At 51.5% G+C, this 8,512-nt stretch overlaps 1 protein-coding gene across 4 annotated transcripts in view; it reads left to right on the top strand.

The window, feature by feature from the left end:
* The first annotated feature begins 756 nt into the window (after positions 1-756).
* The window catches only part of CHD7 (chromodomain helicase DNA binding protein 7), a 189,358-nt gene continuing 181,602 nt past the window's right edge, over positions 757-8,512 (top strand). The window contains exon 1 of one of the 4 annotated variants that reach the window (XM_053208384.1): positions 757-1,098. The gene's annotated coding sequence lies outside the window, so the exon portion shown is untranslated. Of the gene's footprint in view, positions 1,099-1,664; positions 1,787-8,512 lie in introns of those variants that run through there. The other 3 variants (XM_027042926.2, XM_027042928.2, XM_027042927.2) reach the window with 3 other exon arrangements.

Raw genomic sequence — 8,512 nt, 5'->3', positions numbered from 1 at the left:
TGCGCTCTCTCCCCCCTTTTTGGCATGGTAACAAATTCAACAAAATCAACGCCATCTAGTTAAACTTTTTGATTTAGTAGTGGATCCGGCTGTCCTGTCAACGAGGACGTAGGAAGAGCAATGTGGAGAGGCAAGAGACATCTAGATGCAATGCTAAGTGTCCATTCTAAATAACTGCATGTGGGAAAATAATTTCAAGTTGAAGGATAATTACAGAAGGGACGTCCAAACCCCTCGAGCCGCCGCCGTCCGCGTAGCGTTGGAAACCCCTCGCTGTGGCCAGGAGGACCGCTGCTGGCTCCCGGCCGCCGCTTCCTGCCCCGGGGCGGCGCACCCTGACTCCGGGAAGGTGCCGCGCGGGGAAACGTGGCACCCTCTCCAGCCCGCGCCCGGGGCGCTGCCGCGCGGCGGCCAAGCGCTCGGAGCAGCCCTGCCGGAGAGGCTGCGCGGCGGTCGCGCACCGGCCGGCGGGGAGAACCGCCCGCAGCGCCGGCGCCCGCCCGGGGACGGGAAGTGGCGCCCGGCCCGCCCTCCGCAGCCCGCGGCCCCGCAGCCCCGCGCCGCCCCCTTTCTCTCGGCCTCTCCCTCGGCCTCCGCCACCCCGGCCGAATTCTTGCATAAATTATGCCAGGCGCGCCTGACGTCAGGTGGCGGCGCGCGGGCGCGGCGCTGAGGGAGCCGGCGGCGGGCGCGCGCGGCCCCGCGGCCTCGGGCGCGCGCGGCGTGCCGGGCGCGCGCAGGCGCTGGCGTGCTGGGGCCGCGGCGGCGGCGGCGGCGGCGGCGGCGGCAGCGGTGGCGGCGGCGGCGGCGGCGGCGGCGGCGGCGCGGGGGTTGAGCCGTGGTAGTGCGGACGCGCTCGTGCTCGGGAACTATCGGATTAAACTTGAATCGAGTGAAATTACACAAAGGAGCGCCGCTGAAGAGGCGGCCCGGGGACCCGGAGACCCTGAAACTCGCCAGAGCCCCGTTCGCCCCTGGCCAACTCCGCGCCCGTGGATTAGCCCCCTGGCCGCGGCCGCCGAGCCAACTCCGGAGCCCGCTCTGCGTTTTGTTTTCCCCTCGGCACGGGGCAGCGGAGGAGCCCTACCGACCGACCCGGTGAGCGCGAGAGTTCGCCGGGCGCCTCCGGGAGGGGCGGCGGCGGCAGGAAATCGCTCCGGGCCGGGGCCGGGGCCGCGCGAGGAGTTGGGAGCGAGGAGTTGGGCGTGTGCGGGGCGAGGGGCGAGGGCGGGCGGGGGCCGGGGCCGGCGCTGGAGCGCAGCGCCGCCCGACCCGTGTCGCCGGCGTCGCCGCCCGCGGGGCCCGAACCCGCGCCCCGAGCGCCGCCCGGCGCCCCAACTTTTGCCTGCGTCCGCGGGGCCGGCGGCGGCGGGGGCGCGCGGTCCGGCCGAGGGTCACTTCCTCGCATGTAAATGGCTTTTTGTTGTGCTGCCGGCGTGGGGGGGGGACGGGGGACAGGAGGGAGCGTGTCTGCGCGCGGGGGAGCGCGAGCGCGTTTCCTCCCGCCGGCGCCGAGCACGAGTTGCCGGCTCCATTCGAAAGAAAAAGGAAGGAGGAAAAGTTGGGCTCCAACTCAAGTGCGAGTGGGCGATGGGCGCGCGGGCGCGGGGCGGCTGAGCGGCGGCGGCGGCTCGGGGACGGCGGCGACCCCCGCCTCCCGCCCCCGCCCCCCGCTCCGGACCGACCACGCCGCGCTCGCCGGGAGCGGCGGCCGCACCGGCGCGAACAAAGTGCGTCCCTCCTGGCGCGGCGGCGCCGGCCCGCGCGGGGACGGCCACCGGGCGAGGTGGGTCGGCGGCGGGGAAAGTGCGCGGGGCGCCGCGTGGGGCGGGGGCGGCGCGAACACGCGGCGCTGGGGGCGTCGGGACCCCAGCCGGTGCCGGCCGCGGGCGCGGAGTTGCGAGCCCGGAGCTGGGGGCTCCCGGGGCTCCCCGGCGGCTCCCAAGTGCTCGAGGAGGAGAAGAAAGGGAGCGGGGCCGGGGCGAGCGCGGGGAGGCGCGGCGAGGAGGGGACCCCACCTTGCCGAGCTGGCCGGGCCGGCGGCGGCGACTGCATAATAGCGACTTTAACCCCCCTAGGGCAACTCGGCTTCCCCACCCCCCGACCCCGCCGGGGGTCAGCGCCGTGGGGGGGGGGGGTTTCACCAGGTGGCCCCCGCGGTGGCCCGGGTGCGCTCTGACCCCGCAGAGATCCGCGGTTCGGAGCGTGAACGGCCGAGGTGGCTGGAGGCCAAGCGGTCAGCGGGGAGAGGAAGGAGGGCGGCGGGGGACGCGTTGTTTGTTTGGTTCGCACCGGGGACTGGGCTCACCGGGGGTGCAGGGGCGCGGGCACCCGGTGGGTTGCGGCGCAGGGCAGCCGCGTCCGCGCGAGCGCCGCTCGGGGGTGGGGGGGTGGGGTGGGGAGGGCGGCGGATCCCGGGCGGGGGGGGGTGGGGGGGGTCGGGAGGCTCCGGGGAAGGAGCCGCCGGCCCCGAGCAGCCATCATTACCGAGCCGCCTTTCTCCGGATGGCTCTGCCTCGAGGAGCCCCGCGCCGTGGGAGCGCACCCCAAACTCCCGGCCGGCCGCCCGCTTTGTGAGCGCCCCCGTAGAGCGGGCGGCGCGGGGAGTGCTCCTGCTATGGGTCGGACGGTTTTCCCGGAGGTCACTTTTAGAGACTGTTCACGCCTCGATTTTAAACTAGTTTTTTTTCCCCCTCTTCTGAACAGACAATGGACAAAAGAAAAGTAGCAACCCACATGGAGAGTTTCCTTTTGAATTGCTAGAATTAGATACACTATCCAGCTCTCCACTCGCTAAGTATACTTTTTAGTTTCCCATTGTATATTATCTAGCAATCGATTTAAATAACTTATCTTGAAATCGGCCCATCCTCTGGGCCTGATTTCTGGGGTACGTTAAATATTTTAATTTATTTTTAAAGGATTTGTGTGAAGGCCCAGATTTTTATTTTCTAAAAATATTAATTTAAGCCGTCTTCGCAGTGGGCAATACCTTTCAAAGAGGTGGAGTGTATTTCCCCCCAATTCTCTCCCAATAAGGAGAGGGGGGAGTTCTCACTTTCCGTAATAATCAGATAGGAAAAAAAAATAGTTCTCTTTATTTCCTTACAGATCCATTCTAACGATGACAAACAAATCTTAATGAGTACGACCTTAGCAGCATGGGAACCTGATTTATCCCAGTTATAATTCTATTTAGATTGTAGTAATGTGTGAGTACTAGGTAATTCTTATTTCAGAAATAACTTGAGCAGTGATTTTATGAAGTTGAATCCGTCTCCCAGCCCCCAGAGTACATCTGTCGCGGAGTGTTTTTGTCTTGCTGTTGCACAACAGAAGCCCTCCAGTCTTTACCCTAAAATGGCAGCTTTCATTTGACTGGGGCCCATTCATTGACAATGATAATAAAGAGGCTGAAAGCTAGATGCTTGGGGCACGGAGCAGTACTCGTTTTGCCTTTCTAGGTAATAATAAGTAGGAGACATTTTATGTCTTTCAGATTTGCTCACGAAAAGTTTATTTTCCCTGGAAAATCTGTACTGTAGAAAAAAGTTACAAAGTAAACAGAATTTGGAAATGGATAGGGACTTGGCGATAGATTTTAGGAACTAAATTTTCTTATTTTGCCAAATAGTGGGAATATGGCATTCTCCCGTTTTTAGTGTCCTGATGAGGGAATAGTGGATTCTTGTGAGGCTTGTAACAGGTGAATTTCCTCACGGTGACACTTAAGAATTATTTTCCAGCACTATGTATTTTATCATTTATATTCTCTTGATATATTCTATTTTTTTTTCCCTCCCTCTGTGCAAGCCAGTAATTGAAGCCTGAGGAATTTTTTTTTTCTGGGGTTTTCAAGATTCAAATGAATTTTTAGGTAAGGAATAATAGTATAGACTGGTATGTGAATTCCAGACTCTAGTTACGTTGGTTTAATCAACAGGAGTATTTCTAATTTAACTTAAAAAATGGCTTCTTTTTCTTGACATGGAAGTCAGGGTAGAGAAATGATACAGGTTGTGCACACATGATGGTGATGGTTTAAAAACTCACACATTATTTTCCTCTTTTGAGGACAAAATAATGATGTCTTTTCCCCAAGTTTAAATATAGAAGTCAAGTTCAAAATAACACACCCAGTAACTTAGTTTTAGAATAGAACTTTTGTAGATTCACCTGTACTTGGTTTAGTTTTCATCAGTTCAACTTACGGGACAATTTCCAAAACTTTTTTCATGAGAGTCTTTTATTGAGTTAAAACGAATAGCACAAGGGGTACCTTTATGATAACGTATCAAAGAGATATTACAACTTTTTTTCTCATACAAACACAGTCAATAATGTGATATTTATAGGAATAGTATGGTTTTTAAGCAGTGAGGTCAATTTAGCAAAAAGAGCACTTTCATCTATGAGAGAACACGGTCTGAGTGCTTCAGTGTAGGAGCTCTGTGTGACCCACGGAGTAATCTAAGTGCAAAGTGTAGAGTAGTTGTTTCAGACCTAGGCTTACAACATTTTCTTCCCTGTGCTTGAGAAAGTTTGCTTGCTATAAAGTCACCATCCATTATTTACTGTTGATTCAGTGATCATTGGTAGACGTTTCAGAGTGTAAACAACACATGAGAGGCGATGCTTCCCCTCAGAGAGTTTCCCCTCCAGTAGGAGAGACTTTAGGTAACCAAACACTCACGTTTAACTTTTAAGATTAACTTTGGAGGGAGCCATTATCTTTCATCATTTATTGTCCATATTTGGCCTTTCGGATTTGATAGCAGATGCGGTGGCCATCTTATCTATAAATAAGGCATTGCAAGAATAAAAATGCTTAGTCAGGGCTGAGCAAAATGTGTGACTACAAACAATGGCCCTTAAAACTTCAGCTTTGTAACAAAGTGATTCCCTTTCAGTATTCAGTTGCTTTCTGGATGTAAACAAACAAGCACTTAAATAGATCTAGGTCACGAAGCTCACCTAATTCGCTAGAAAAAGACGGAGAAGGGACATTTGGGGTGATGTGGAGACATGTCAGGAACACGTGGGCCCTGGGTGACTCTTCATTGTCTCGTCCATTCGTATGGACACGTTTGTGTATCCTTCTGAAGAGCTATGTTTCCATGTCACTAGCAGTTCAGAATTTAGTAGTACTGTGTATCTTATCAGTACTTCCTATGAAGCCATATAGCTTTATTAGTTTGGGAGATAAAATTTTCCTTTTGTTTTTCTAGAAAACTTCGTTATTTTGTATTACTTCTAAAAGAAAACCTTTGATACTCAAGGATGATGGATGATGTTGGAGTATAAAAGAAGTTGGGAGTAACGATCGCTTAATTGTTCTATAAAAATATGAAGATGTGATGTTGTGTTTCAGTTTGGGTACCCTTCAGGTCGGGTTGCAATTACGGCAGAATTCCATAGCTGATCACGGAGGTAGTTAGGAGCTGGGAAGGTAATTAAAAATGCTACTACTGCTCTTTAATATTTTACTTTCATCAATATATTAAAATTCTTAAATGAAACCACACCTGCGTGATAAAGATAACAAAGAGAAGTAGGAAATCGTCATGATTTTGTCAAATAGAAATTCATCTTACAATCCTTAGTGGAACTTTGGATATGTGGAGTGTGTGGACCTTGGAGAGCTGGTCCAGCTTTCTCATTTTACAGATTAAGAAACTGAAGCCCAGAGCGATTAATTAAATGAGCTGCATCTGGCTGGTCACCCACTTACTGCAGAGCCGTGTTGGTCATTGTCGTCTTCTTGGTGCCTAGCTTGGTGCTGGCATAGGGGAGGCACTGGGTTTGTCTTTGTTGGATGACTGAGCTGGCTCTGGAGGAGGCTAGCTCTCCCTCTTACGTTCTGAGCAAAAAGTACCTTTGGCTTAAGGATATAACGTAGGTCTTAAAGGCGTTCTTAAGCCAATAATAATTTATCTGTCTCTACCGTGTAGTAGTTTGGAGGTTTTTTTTTTGCTTTGGAAAACTATGACTATCCACGTAGAAAAACGTAGAGATAATTATTCTAAGATTTGATTACTGTTTTCATTTTAGAAGCTTGTGTTCATTCCCGTAACTGGATTCCTGTACCTTTTAACTAACGTTAGGTGACTGCAAGGATGATTGTTTTCTCAGCGAAGTATTTCTAGAGGGTTCTGTTAAAAAAATAATGTAGACCAGGAATGCAGAAGCATAACCTGGCCGTAAAAGGCTGAGTGCTCCGTGGGCTTGTGTGCTTATGCCAGTGTAGAATCGGTGACACTTTCCTCGGTGGCCCTTTTAGCCACTGAATTGCTGTAGGTGTCAGGCAAATGCCTCTGGACGGCGGTCAGTTTTCCTTATTTGTCTGTTTTCTTGTTCATCAGTTCGAGTATTTCTTGGGTCCCTGCCACCCGCAAGGTGCTGTGTTGGGAATACAGTGCTGCTGGGAGAAGACATGGTGGACCCAGAGAAAACAGAACTAAAGCAACGGCACTGTCCCAGGTGCTATGCAGTGGGTATGGGGAGGAATGAGAGAGACTTGGGGATTCATCTAGCTGTGTGGGGCGTCACTCCTTAGGAAGTGGCTTCAGCGCTGCCATCTGAATGATGGTAGAAGAGGGCGGCATTAGCTCACCTAGAGGCAGGTAGTGTGTTTGAGGTGCACAGAGAGCAGCTAGATGAGACTAGAGAGGCAGGCAGAGGTCAGCCTGGCTGGGGCTTAAAGGATATGGAATTTGGGATTAAAAAAAAATTAAACAGCCACTGGTGAGTGTTAAGCAGTATTTAACACGAGCAGACTCAGGTTTTGTGGAAGACTGAATTGGCGATGGGGCAGAGGAGGGAGAATAGGTCAGGGACAGCATCCAGCCTGCTGACGTTGTGGTCCGTGCGATGGGGAAGTAATAATGGTTTGGACATATCGGTGGCCGTGGGGATGGAGAAAAACGGACTGGTCTGAGAAACACTTAGGATGTTCGATGAACAGGACTTGAGCATAGATTGGCTCTTAGGGAGAAGATGTCGGGGAATGTACGTTTCTAGCACATACCCTGCTTGGCTAGCTGACTGGCTGGTGATGCTGTTTCCTGAGGCAGGGAGCACCTGTCGGGGACCAGACTTGAGGAGGGTGTTTATCAGTTCTGATAGCATATGACTGAGGTGGCAGATACTGGACCGTGATGCCATTGCTGAGTCTTGCTTCCATTGCCGGTAGCGTTCCAGAACTTTCCCCAAATAATCTGCCAGCTTTCTCAAAAGATGGTGTAGGGTGAGCCCATCGAGGAGCGCTGGTGAGGGTCAATGAGTGGGGGGGTGGGGTGGGCAGAAACCTCTGTTATTTGCATTTTGTTCTATGGCACTTCGTTTACTACTTGCCTAACACGTAGCACTTGGTAGGAATTTGCTTACCATCGACGGAGAATAGAATCCCATGGTAAGCAGGCTCTGCCACATCTTGTTCTTCTGTATCTCCGCATTGTGCCGGTGGATGTCTGTTGCTAGTTGTGTCCTGACACAAGGTCCTTGGGTGCTCAGCTGATAGCTGGTGGGTCCCCCCTGTGCTCAGGCATATTTTAGGGGCCGCAGTTATACACGGGTGTGGTAGAAATGAATACAGTACTTAAATGATTGTGGACAAAATACCATCCGAGGTAGATTACTTACCTGGTTTTTAGTGGAGTATGTGTAAACTTTGATATACAAATTATCTTAAAAGCCACTTTGTTCGATCGTTATAAAAAGTGGATTATACAGCATGGTCGGTAGCAAATGAGAGATGCTAACTGCTAAATCCAGAGAAGCTTCTAATGAGATAAACTATGACGATCCTGAACATTTATCTTGAAACAGCATTTTAGGGAAATGTTTGTGTTTTTGTATTTGTTGGTTTACGTAGGTGATGCTGTTACCCATGTGTTTTTGTTATAAATCAGACTTAAAGATATCTTTTCTGGGACGCGTTGCCTTTGGGGAGGGGTCTGTTTCAAAGGTACTTTCATTTACATTGCTCCTCGTAGGCTTTTCTGATGGCCACTGTGATGTCATGTCTGCCAGAGTTCTTCCCGTCTCCTTCGGGGTAGGCAAGATTGTGTGGCTTTGCAGGCTAATTTAGGGATTTACATTGGTCATAGGGACATGCTTCATCTGAGAATTTTACCGCTAGCTGTTGTGAGCGATTATTTGGCGAAATGTAAAATTCAGGAGTAGGATGTTTCCATTTGGTGGAATAGTAGAAAAGCTTGGCGTGTTGACTCTACCTTCTGATGGACTGTGGTCACCTACTCTTTGACTTATAACACTGTTTCTTCAATTTGATTGTTTTAAAATATATTTTCTTCTTTGGTCTCATCAACAGTGTATTCTTCTAGTTTAAGAAATCATTGGCTTTGCAGACACTCAGTGGAAAGCTGCATGCTGGTTCCTGTGATGTGGGTGTTAGTGGAAGAAGAAAGAGGATGTTTATTTGCCCTCCCCTCTCCCAGCCCCACTCTGCAGCGGCCAGTGAGATAGCAGATTTGACTTTTCCACCAAGTAT

The sequence above is a fragment of the Acinonyx jubatus genome, chromosome F2 (genome assembly GCF_027475565.1).
Source record: "Acinonyx jubatus isolate Ajub_Pintada_27869175 chromosome F2, VMU_Ajub_asm_v1.0, whole genome shotgun sequence".
In the NCBI taxonomy this organism is placed as follows: Eukaryota; Metazoa; Chordata; class Mammalia; order Carnivora; family Felidae; genus Acinonyx; species Acinonyx jubatus.
This window is presented reverse-complemented; position numbering and strand designations above follow the sequence as displayed.